Here is a 10,812-nt window from a genome sequence, read left to right as displayed (position 1 = left end):
ATACTGTATCAATTTTTCAGGAATAAATCTATAAAATTGGAGAATTTAAAGTAAGGTGGTAGAAAGTATACAAGGTGGAGGATTTGACTGATCTGTGGAAAACCACGCGACAGTCCTCGGCCACTTACCCGGCAATATATATATATTTTGTCTGCGATCCAGGAAACCAAATACTATTGGGGCCTCGAGTGCCTGGTCGTGTGTACATCGTCAGTCGAAGGCGCGACCCAATCGCCGCTCGCACTCAACATAATTTACGACAAACGCACAACTGTTTCTTTCTCTTAGTACGACATTGACAGTATGCATCGTTAGTCCGTCGACCGGATTTATGGCCATAAAAAACGAATTACGGTTTTCCCAAATTCATGCGACTGTCCACCGTGGGTCCTATCGGCAGACCAGACCACCCGCGGGCCACGTGAAAATATTGGAAATGCGGTCTAATTATCATAATACAAAATATTTAATTTTATTGATTAAAACTACTGAAAATTTAAATATTCTAATTTTAAATTAGTATTAAAATAAATTTATCCAGTTAAGTTAAATTATATTACAACAAAGTAATAAAATTGTTATGAAATACAAATCATTTAATTTTACTGATTAATATTAATAAAAATTTAAATCTTCAATTATCATAAATCTAAACTTAATTCTTTACACGACTTTAATACTTTATACGACAATGAACCATTATTTATTTCAATTATTATTGAATACCCTAAACTAACCAATTCAATTTGATGTAGGATAAATGAATAAATATATTTAAAAGTATGAAATAATAATGTCCGTAAAAAAGAAAAGAAAAAAAAAAGATTCCAATAAAAAATGTAACAACTAACGATGCCAAAGTTAGGATTTTCTTCCAACATAAACTCATCAATTCATTATTAATAACTATTATGATACATAACAGAAATATTAAATTAACTCTTTTACTTTCGAGATAATTAAAAACACTAACTTTATTTTAATTAACCCTGATACAAAAAGTACGAAAAAATCACTTTTACTTATACTAATATTACTTTCTTCTTCTACAACACACGCACACACATTTTAAAATCATGTAATTCCCTTTTTCAAATGTATTAAATTAAGAAATCAATAATATTTATAATTTGTGCAAATAATATAATTTTCCTCATTCAGAATCCTTTCAATGTAAATGAAACACTTATTGTTAAACTAAAATTTTAATGAAAACATTGTCCCATACTTTTACAACGTTACGACTTATTCCATTTATAATGAAAGTGACGGGCAATTTGTACGGTTCACATAAATTTATTCAACCCAGATAATTATTAAAATTTACCATCGAGATAACTGCAGCCCCTAAAAATTCTTAAAATTGACGAACAACAGCAGTTCAACCGTTGGTGCTGGCGCACTGAATTTACCATTATTTAATTTAAATTTCTTATTCAAACTTTCATGTAATATTAAATATTAATCTCTACTTTTCACTCGTATAAAAACTATTTAAATTTTTAGATGAATTCATAAATTGTATGCATGAAAAATATTTTGCAGCCAATTTTTTAGCCGCAATTAAAATAACATATATATTCTCACTCCAACAAAGCAAATTAATTCGTAATTAACAGTTCAATATAATTCAATCAAATAAACCTAAATAAAATAAATTATATTATTACAATCATAGTACTAATTAACTATATAACCCAATTATTTATTTCTAAGAAAATCACCCCGTAACTGTATATTAGAAATCAAATTCAATTATTCAATTAGATAATTTCATATCTCTCGAACCGAAATCAAAATAAAAATTATATTCAACTCTATTATAAATTAATCCCACATTAGTAATCAACATAAAATTCATCTGAAATAAGTCTAAGCTCTAATATATAATATTATGTTTTTTAAATAATAGATACGTACAATAAATTTTGATTGAGCTTAGATTTGTGCTACATCATTACTGAACTCCAATGGCGCATTAATATTATTTTACTTCGTGATAGTCAGAGATAACCACAGCTTGCAACCGGGTTGAAATTTTGCGCAGCTAGGTTTTTGATGACCGGTGGACCGTATTGCTATGCAACAAATCGTTGCTACTTGTATTGTCATCGTTATCATTTGCAAGTGTTCAATTAAAATGGAAAGATTGAACGGCTTACTCCAGGTTATGATTCGAAATGGTTGCAACGGCACAGTGACTGGCTCACATTATTTAATTAATAATATCAATCTATTTAGATCGAACGGTATAGTACTCATTTGAAAAACCTGTAAGAACAATTTTGGCCATCTTGAATCGGCTACGCTCTTTGCAGAAGATTGAAGAGACAACGTTTGTTGCAAACAAATGCAGAATACGTATTGAAATAATATCTGCAGTGGGCCCTCACCGTGGGAGGGAATGAATTGTAGGACGCGGAAATTGTAACCTTCCCATCTGCGTGCCGTACGCGGCCGGGTCTCAAGGACCGCTCGTAAAAGCAACGAGTTCCAGATCCTCGGCCTCCTAATTTCTTTCTTTAGGGACACACGAAGGCAATCAGCTTTCTTTACGAAAATAATCCTAAAATTTCCTTTCGACCCCATCTGTTCGTCAAACAATACGAACAACCGTCCATACAACCGGGAAAGCATTTGTACGTGACGAAGATCCCAAGAAAAGGAAGGGATATCTCGATGTCAGTGTTTACGATGCTACAGAAATTTACGTGAAATATAAATGACGTATAAATGACACTAAAATCAGCTGCTTCGACCCGTTGATTTTGTTTTGCAACTTCATTCTAATGATTGAGTATGGACTACAGCATATGTCAATATCAAAAAAATCCGAGAAATGGAAGTACAAAAGCGAGAAAGCGAAAAAATGTATTTCCAGCAGTAATGAGAACTTTTGCTCTTACCATATCGAAACATATTACCGAAATCGTAGTAAAGAAACAAAATGCTCACTTACCTCTCCTTCATAATTTTTCTTTTGCTGTATCTTGGTGTGGTCAAGGTCAGTTTTTTCGATGCACCCCCCTTCATACGTCTAAGCAATTGGGAAGAAACCACATCCTCCCAATTCATTGAATTCACAACCTTTGGCATCGTTTCGCTACACTTTTGAAATTGTTAAATTTATCTGTTTCTATTGTTTACAATGAAATGCAGTAGAATAATGACGAATAGAGTAGAATATAAAAGTAGAGTCAAAAAGAGTAGAATTGAATAAAATAAAATAGAATGAAGTAGAATGAAATAGAATGAAATAGAAAAAATCTAAAACTATAAGAAATAAAAATCGCGCGCTTTTCACTCCTAGACCGTATCACTTGGAGAACAAATCACGACTGAACGCGACGTTAAAACGCAGAGAACAGCTGAATGGGAGTCACGTTACGATACTACTAATACATGTAGCCTCATCGTCTAAGAAAGTATAAACAAATCATTTTCGAACTGCAAACAGTGGTAGCGGGAAATTCGAAATAGGAAAAGGAACCGTTGTGTGGGATCATGATTTGGACCAGGGTATGCTTGCGATGCTACCATTGGACATTGCCATTGGCAAACAACCAATGATATTATTTGAACCATTGGCAGACAACCAATGACATTATTTGAACCATTGGCCTATCATGTAGTCCCATTTTGAAAATCCCCCCACCACAAACACGGCTCCGAGACCGACACTGGGCCTAACTTCGAGCTGCGAAGGGTCGCAGCTTCATTCAACGCTGAACTCTTGGAGGAGTAAGAAACCACGAAGAAATTGCAAGTAAGTACATACTAATATATAAACTATGTATGTGGCATTAGAATTTCAAAGTTTTGAAACGTTTGCGTACCACGAGCCACTTTCGCGCTCTTCAGATTTTGGGTTGAGAAAAGCCAGGGCATATACATATAGTATATTTTTCGTTAAATATAAGTTAAAATATTAGTTATGTAATCGAAGGAGCGCGATCGCGCTCTTTGGCGTTTTTCGATCCTGTTTTTTTAGAACCATCTGGTATGCAAACGATTCAATTAATTTTATTTCGGATTTATAACGCGATAAAATTTAGTATTGTGGAAATTTGTTCTAGTAATTGTGTAGCAATTTATTTTAATAATATTATTTTTTTTGCAGAGATATGGAACGAGAAGTTCAAGAAAATATGAAGGTCATGCAGTTAGAAGAAGGCGACGCATCCGCCGCAGCATCAAGGGTGCCTGCAGCAGCGGCGAACACCGCCGCAGCATCGACAGCGGCTGCAGCAGCGGCGGACACCTCCGCCGAATCGACAGCGCCTGCAGCAGCGGCGGACACCTCCGCCGCAAACGAGTCGCTGGACTCTATACTAACGCGGCAGAGGGAGATCGCTGCCGCATACGAGTCCGGGAGGGCTGTAAGTATATGCAATACAACAGAATGTATATTTATAATATATATACTTCTAATTCTGCTGTTATGTTACAGTCCCAATGGAGGAACATACTAGGTCAATTGGCCAGACGGGTAGCCAGCCCTAACCTGGCAAATCTGGTGGCGGCCAATGTAAGTAAATGAAAAATACTTTTATATATAATATAATATAGTAATATGTATAGTAACAAATTGTAATAATAATATATACTTATACGTTACAGAGAGAGCTGAAGAAGCTCCTGAAGAAAACCATATATGGCCCCCAGAAGAGGGGGGAAAAAAGAAAAGGGAGAGGAGGAAGAGGAGGAAGAGGAGGGAGAGGAGGCAGAGGAGGGAGAGGAGGGAGAGGAGGGGGGAGGGGGGGAAATGTAAATACATAGTAAATTTTTATTAAAATCGTTTTTATCATTTGTGTTCATTTTATTTACCAATTGCTCCATCGCCATCACTTTTTTCCTGATTTCCTATAATTATTCATTAAAAATCCATTATTATTTTAATATATATTATTATATATATTAAAATTTTTTCCTACTTCACCTACCCGATTACTCGACGAGCGTTCTTGCTGCAACTGCCGCGCCGCTCACGACTGCCCCGCACGCCACCTTCCCCTGGTCTAGTAACCTAGCGCGCGGCAGAACGGGCTCATGAAGCAGGAATCAGTTTCATGAAACTCAGTTTGTGAAACGGTTTTGACGTCATGGCAACATTGCGGCGAGGAATGAAATGTGGCAACCATGTTTAGTCGTCTTTTGATTCAAAATATTTTGGATGGAAGTGTAAAACTATGTAATTTGTCGATCTGTATTATCGACTGTAAGTAACTATAGTTACCGGCAAGCTCGCTGTGGTGCATCTTTTGGTTGGAAGAGAACTGTGACGCTAGTAGTGAAGAATGTCGGAAGCTCGAGATGGTGTTTCCGATACACTATTCACATCAAGTAACCGTGTGTCTTAATTAACTAAGTAATCTACTGAAAATACACTCCACTGCCTTTGTACATGCCTTATCTCGGGGTCTTCGGATGCGAATTTTCGATTCGAGCTCTATATCTCTCGATATTTACGAAAAACTGTTAGCGGCGGCCATCTTGTGTCGTCTTTTTCGTGAATTGTCACCACTCTGGCCGAATATTGCAAATATCTCCGCAATAACTGCAAAACGGATATTTCTACATCCGAAGCACCCCAGTTTAGTCTTTTGGGAATCTAAATTTTCCACTTACGAACTGCACATTTCGATATTAAAGCGTCAGATTTACTTGATAGAAACCTCTAAAACTAATATACGTATATGGCTTTTCTTCTATGTATGTGTGGGTCGTCATAGTGTGCAGTAACCCACAACCTTAAGCTGGTTCTCTGAGAACAGGGATCGATGGCGCTTCGGTAATAAGGAGACAGTTGGTTTCGCCTAACTTGTAGCGTACTTTATTTCACCTTATGAGTACGTCTATACGCGTGGGAGGCTGATCTTAGACTGAGGGAGAGACTAGTGGTTTACGTAGCAACGTCTAGTAATTAAATTGTAGGTGGCGCTGTGGGCCGCTTGTACGGGCGTACGCCACACTATCCTAGCGGGCGCTTGCCTTAGACGTTGGGATATCGGTAGGAACGTTGTATATACATATACAAATTGAGGCGGATCGGTCACTTGCAGGGAGAGGAGCCATCTGTTGGCGGGTCTGGAGGTAGTCGCCACAATGTCAATAATCTTTTTTACAGGTGAAGGCGTAGAGGACATAGAATTTGTTTTTCATTGTAGTTCATATGTCGTGAACTTAAATGACCTTCATTTGTAGGTCATTGTACTCGCCTTGAAAGGCTTTATCAGAATGTAAATAAAAAATTGGGTCATCCCATTTAAAAAACAAGTTTGACCTTCGTATGTTCTCTATGCCTTCATCTATAAAAAAAATTGTTGACATCCTATAATGTGTCCCTCAAAATCAAACAACTTTTTTTTACACCTTTTTTCTATTGTCAAAAACAAGCGAATTATTCAGGTATCTCGTTTCAAGTGCTCCACCCTGTAGAATAGGAAAGTAATGGAAATTGTCTGGAAACGAATGATACTGCAAAAAATTTTCCAACACATTTTGGAAAAAAGCAGGATACAACGGGAACGCGTAATAAGAAGGAAGGTGTTTAAAAAATTCATTTCAGCCAAACAATTAAAATCTGAGTTGTGTTTCTAAACAGGAGACACAAACACGCTTGGTGAAAACGGAATATACCAACTAAACGTTTCCACCTAAACGTCTCCGTCAATAGTGATGTTACAAAAACTGGTCTTATTTATCAATTTTTCTTAAAATTCGCAAGGACATAGATGTTAATTTGGATATAATGCATATATATTTTCCATTGCATCGGGTAGCTCACGTTAAAATGTCTATTGTTTTGACCTTGAAATAACCTTTGACTTCAAACATTAAAATGAAACGTAAAAATATCGAATCTAATTGTAAAATCATTAATTAAATCGAGGTATCTATTAACAGGCTATTTACCCAATTAACTACCGTTATTTATTCTAATAATCCTTTTAAATTCGAAGATTAACGGTTGAAATTTTTTTTTTAAATTATGTAAAAGCGACAATAATTTCGTCCATCATCCAAGAATTGATTTGATTTTATATAACAATTTCCTTCGAGGTTATTATTTGAATTAAAAACTATCGAAATTCTTTTAGGTAGAACTCAGTTATTAAATAACCTTTATTAATTGCCAGCAATTGATAAATATTAACAGGGATCTGATAAATAAAGAACAACATACTAACTCATACTAATTCGATACCAAACGAGTTTTTAATGCATTTTTTCAGACCCTGTTTTAGGAGCCTTGCGTATACAGAGTGTCCTATTTAAATTGACACACAGCACAGCATGTATAGTTACATGTTTTCGGAGTGCAAATTATCTGCAGTAAGTAATTTTCTTTTGCCTAAGGGACATATAAAAGTCAACTTTGTTTTTTCTTTAAATGGAATTGTATATATTTTAGTAAACCATTCGATGGAGCTTGATTTTCTTCATAAAAATATTAAATTATTACTTAATCCAAAGAATCATTAACTATTTCAGGATGAATATTGAATACGACATCAGTTAAAACATATTGTTTGATTGTGTACGTGCCAAAATGTCAGGATGTATTGTTCATTTTTCTCATTATTTCAATTTTTAATACATAACCAAATCCTTTGGAGACAATGTTCTTAGTATTTTAAGGAATCCTACTTCCTTAAGGGCGAATTTTCATCTAAGAAACCATTTGTTAAGAAACCATCAGTTTCTGAACAGCGATGGTTTCATGTATCAATGTTGATAATTTCCTATCAGTGATAGTTTCCTAGCAAGATTCAAATTAAAATACAGTAGAGCCTCCCTCATCTGAACGCTTACTTTTATAATATCTTGATACCAAAACATTTTATTATCTAAAAATTTAATTCCAGTTGTCTACTAGGTGATAATGTATCCAAATAATACAATGATTAGATTAGTAGATAATAGAACGTTTGGATACCAGAATATTGTTAAAATAAATGTTCAGATAAGCAGGTCTCTATTGTAAATTCTTCCTAATTGACACTCAAAGTGTGCACAAAAATGGACAATTTAGGAAGATGATATACGATGATTCGAGCCTTTTTATAGTTGTTAACAATTGTTGTTAAAAAAGTTGTTAAAAAGGAGCCGCAAGGCTCGAGTAATCGTATCATCTCTTCCCAAATTGTTCAGTTTTGGGTACAATTTGAATATCAATTAGGGAGAATTTACTGTATTGATCTTCTGTCGTAAAGGCTTACGGAACGCGGACGCGTTAACGAGGACGCGGAACCTCGTCAGCAGACAACTGGTGGTGCCGAGCTGAATACCGCAGCTCATCCGTCGAGGCCCCCAACAACTTAAGGGTAAGAGAGAACAAGGAAGGAAGGATCGGGTAAGGATAGGAAGGGAAGGAGCCTCTGGCCAGCTTTAGCCATTAACCACTGCCCCCTCGATGGACCTACCCACTACCGGTCCGAGGTATCCCGGGCCAGATGGCCGGGACCTCGTGGGCAAGCCAGTACCCGAGGTACCAGTATTTAGAAGGCCGACTGGTAGGACCTGTTCGTAGCAACGCTACTACCATGTTTGGAGACACCGCATCTCCAGCACTGGTCGGCTAGCGCTTCGGGGTCGTGTAGTCGCTACTCTACAACGCCTAGCACTAAGGAATCAGCAGAATAGGACCCGGCAAGCCGTATCCTACCCGCCTTTCTACCTGTGTTCAGCGCCCTGCGCCTATATCGGATTACATTAAGTCTTGAGTGATTTAACGTGCGGCACCTGCCCAAAGGCTTATCCACACGGCCCCCATGGGCGCGGAATTGAGATACGCTCAATAAGCGCGCTCCCACATGCCAAGCCATGCAGGAGCTACCAGTTACTACGAGGACGCGGACTCTCGTCAGCAGACAACTGGTGGTGCCGAGCCCTTTCTATGCTCTACCGGCTCAGCAGGTCGGTTCCCGAGCTGAATACCGCAGCTCACCCGTCGAGGCCCCTAACAATTTATGGGGGGGACAGACCGAGGAAGGAGTGAAGAGGTAAGGAGAGGAAGGGAAGGAGCCTCTGGCCAACTTTAGCCGTTTACCACTGCCCCCTCGATGGACCTACTCACTGCCGGCCCGAGGTATCCCGGGCCAGATGGCCGGGACCTCGTGGGCACGCCGACACCCGAGGTACCAGTATTTAGAAGGCCGACTGGTAGGACCTGTCGTAGCAAAGCTACTACCATGTTTGGAGACACCGCATCTCCAGCACTGGTCGGCTAGCGCTTCGGGATCGTGTAGTCGCTACTCTACAACGCCTAGCACTTAGGAATCAGCAGAATAGGACCCGGCAAGCCGTATCCTACCCGCCTTTCTGCCTGTGTTCAGCGCCCTGCGCCATATATCGGATTACAGTAAATTATCTCCAATTGTCCCACAGCTAGTAATTTGGAAAGAGAAAGTATGATTATCCGCCCCTCGCGGCTCGTTTTTATAGTCACCGATTGTCAACAATTGTAAAAACGAGCCACGAGGCTCGAATAATCGTATCTTCACTTCCCAAATTGTCGATTTTTGTTTGCAAGCTAAGGGACAATTGGGGAGAATTTACTGTACATACGGACTGTTATAAATGTTTTGATATACATTGATAGATCATAATTTATGTTGATTCACGTTCAGTAGACACTGCAGATGATACCAATCATGATACCAAGCCTAGATTTAGCTGCAGTAGTTTGCAGTTACTTCTGTGGAACAATGTTTTGTTACAAATATTTTTCCTCCCACTTCTGTTAAAATTGCCTTCGAGCAGAATATAATTTTTCACTGATCGACTAAATCATTCTCTTTTGCATATAAAAATACATGTAAAAAATTTAATAAACACATCAAGATACATACAGTTAAACAGTTAATCAATAACTATTAAATAACACAAATAAATATTTACACGAACAAATATTTATCAAAATAAATTATGCGATTTGAAATTATGAATTATATTGCATTGTAAAAATGACAATACCGAATTTATTTAAATTATGCGCGATATTTATAGAAATAGATGTATGAAGAAAGAAATTCGTTAAATCAATTATAATGAGTTCATTTTTGTGATTTTATTAATATAAAAATATCTAAAACCGGTCGTTTAATTATAAATATACTTGCTGATCTTTGTGGAAAATAAAAATTATCTAAGTTGGTTGCAAGATACATAAGTCAAATTCTTTTAATGTTTTCACAGGTTTAGATTCGATTTATTAATTTTTGTCATAAATCAATGGAATCCGGAATCTAGTACAAAGTATATTTACTTTATTATATATTTTTATATATAATACTATGCAGGGTGATCCGCCTAAATATCTTCTCTAATATTAATGTTACAAAGAATGTTTTGTATTGAATTTTGCCGTTATTAAGAAATAAATATGATGCAGAAAGATTTCATTTTTTCAAGGTCATTTCCTCGGAATTTTTGAGGTCATCAATATTAATTCGCATACAAGTGCATATTTCTTTATTGCATCGTGTAGCTGATGTCAAAATACATTCAGACATGTATAATGTCTTGACCTTGAAATGACCTTTGACTACGAACATGAAAATGAAACGTTAAATTATTGTCTGTCTGTATCCCAAGATTTAGAGGCCAATGCAATAGCATTTAATACCACGTGATGCAATAAAGGATATGCACTTGTATGCAAATCAACATCGACGACCTTGAAAATTCCGACACAAATGTTCTTGGAAAGAAACTACTCTTGATACTAGTCAAATTGCATACAAAACATTTTTTGTGACATTTTTGGGGGAGATATATAGGTGAACCATCCTGTATAATAAGTTACAA

Source organism: Megalopta genalis, chromosome 5, assembly GCF_051020955.1.
Source record: "Megalopta genalis isolate 19385.01 chromosome 5, iyMegGena1_principal, whole genome shotgun sequence".
Taxonomy (NCBI): Eukaryota; Metazoa; Arthropoda; class Insecta; order Hymenoptera; family Halictidae; genus Megalopta; species Megalopta genalis.
Note: the sequence above shows the minus strand (reverse complement) of the source record.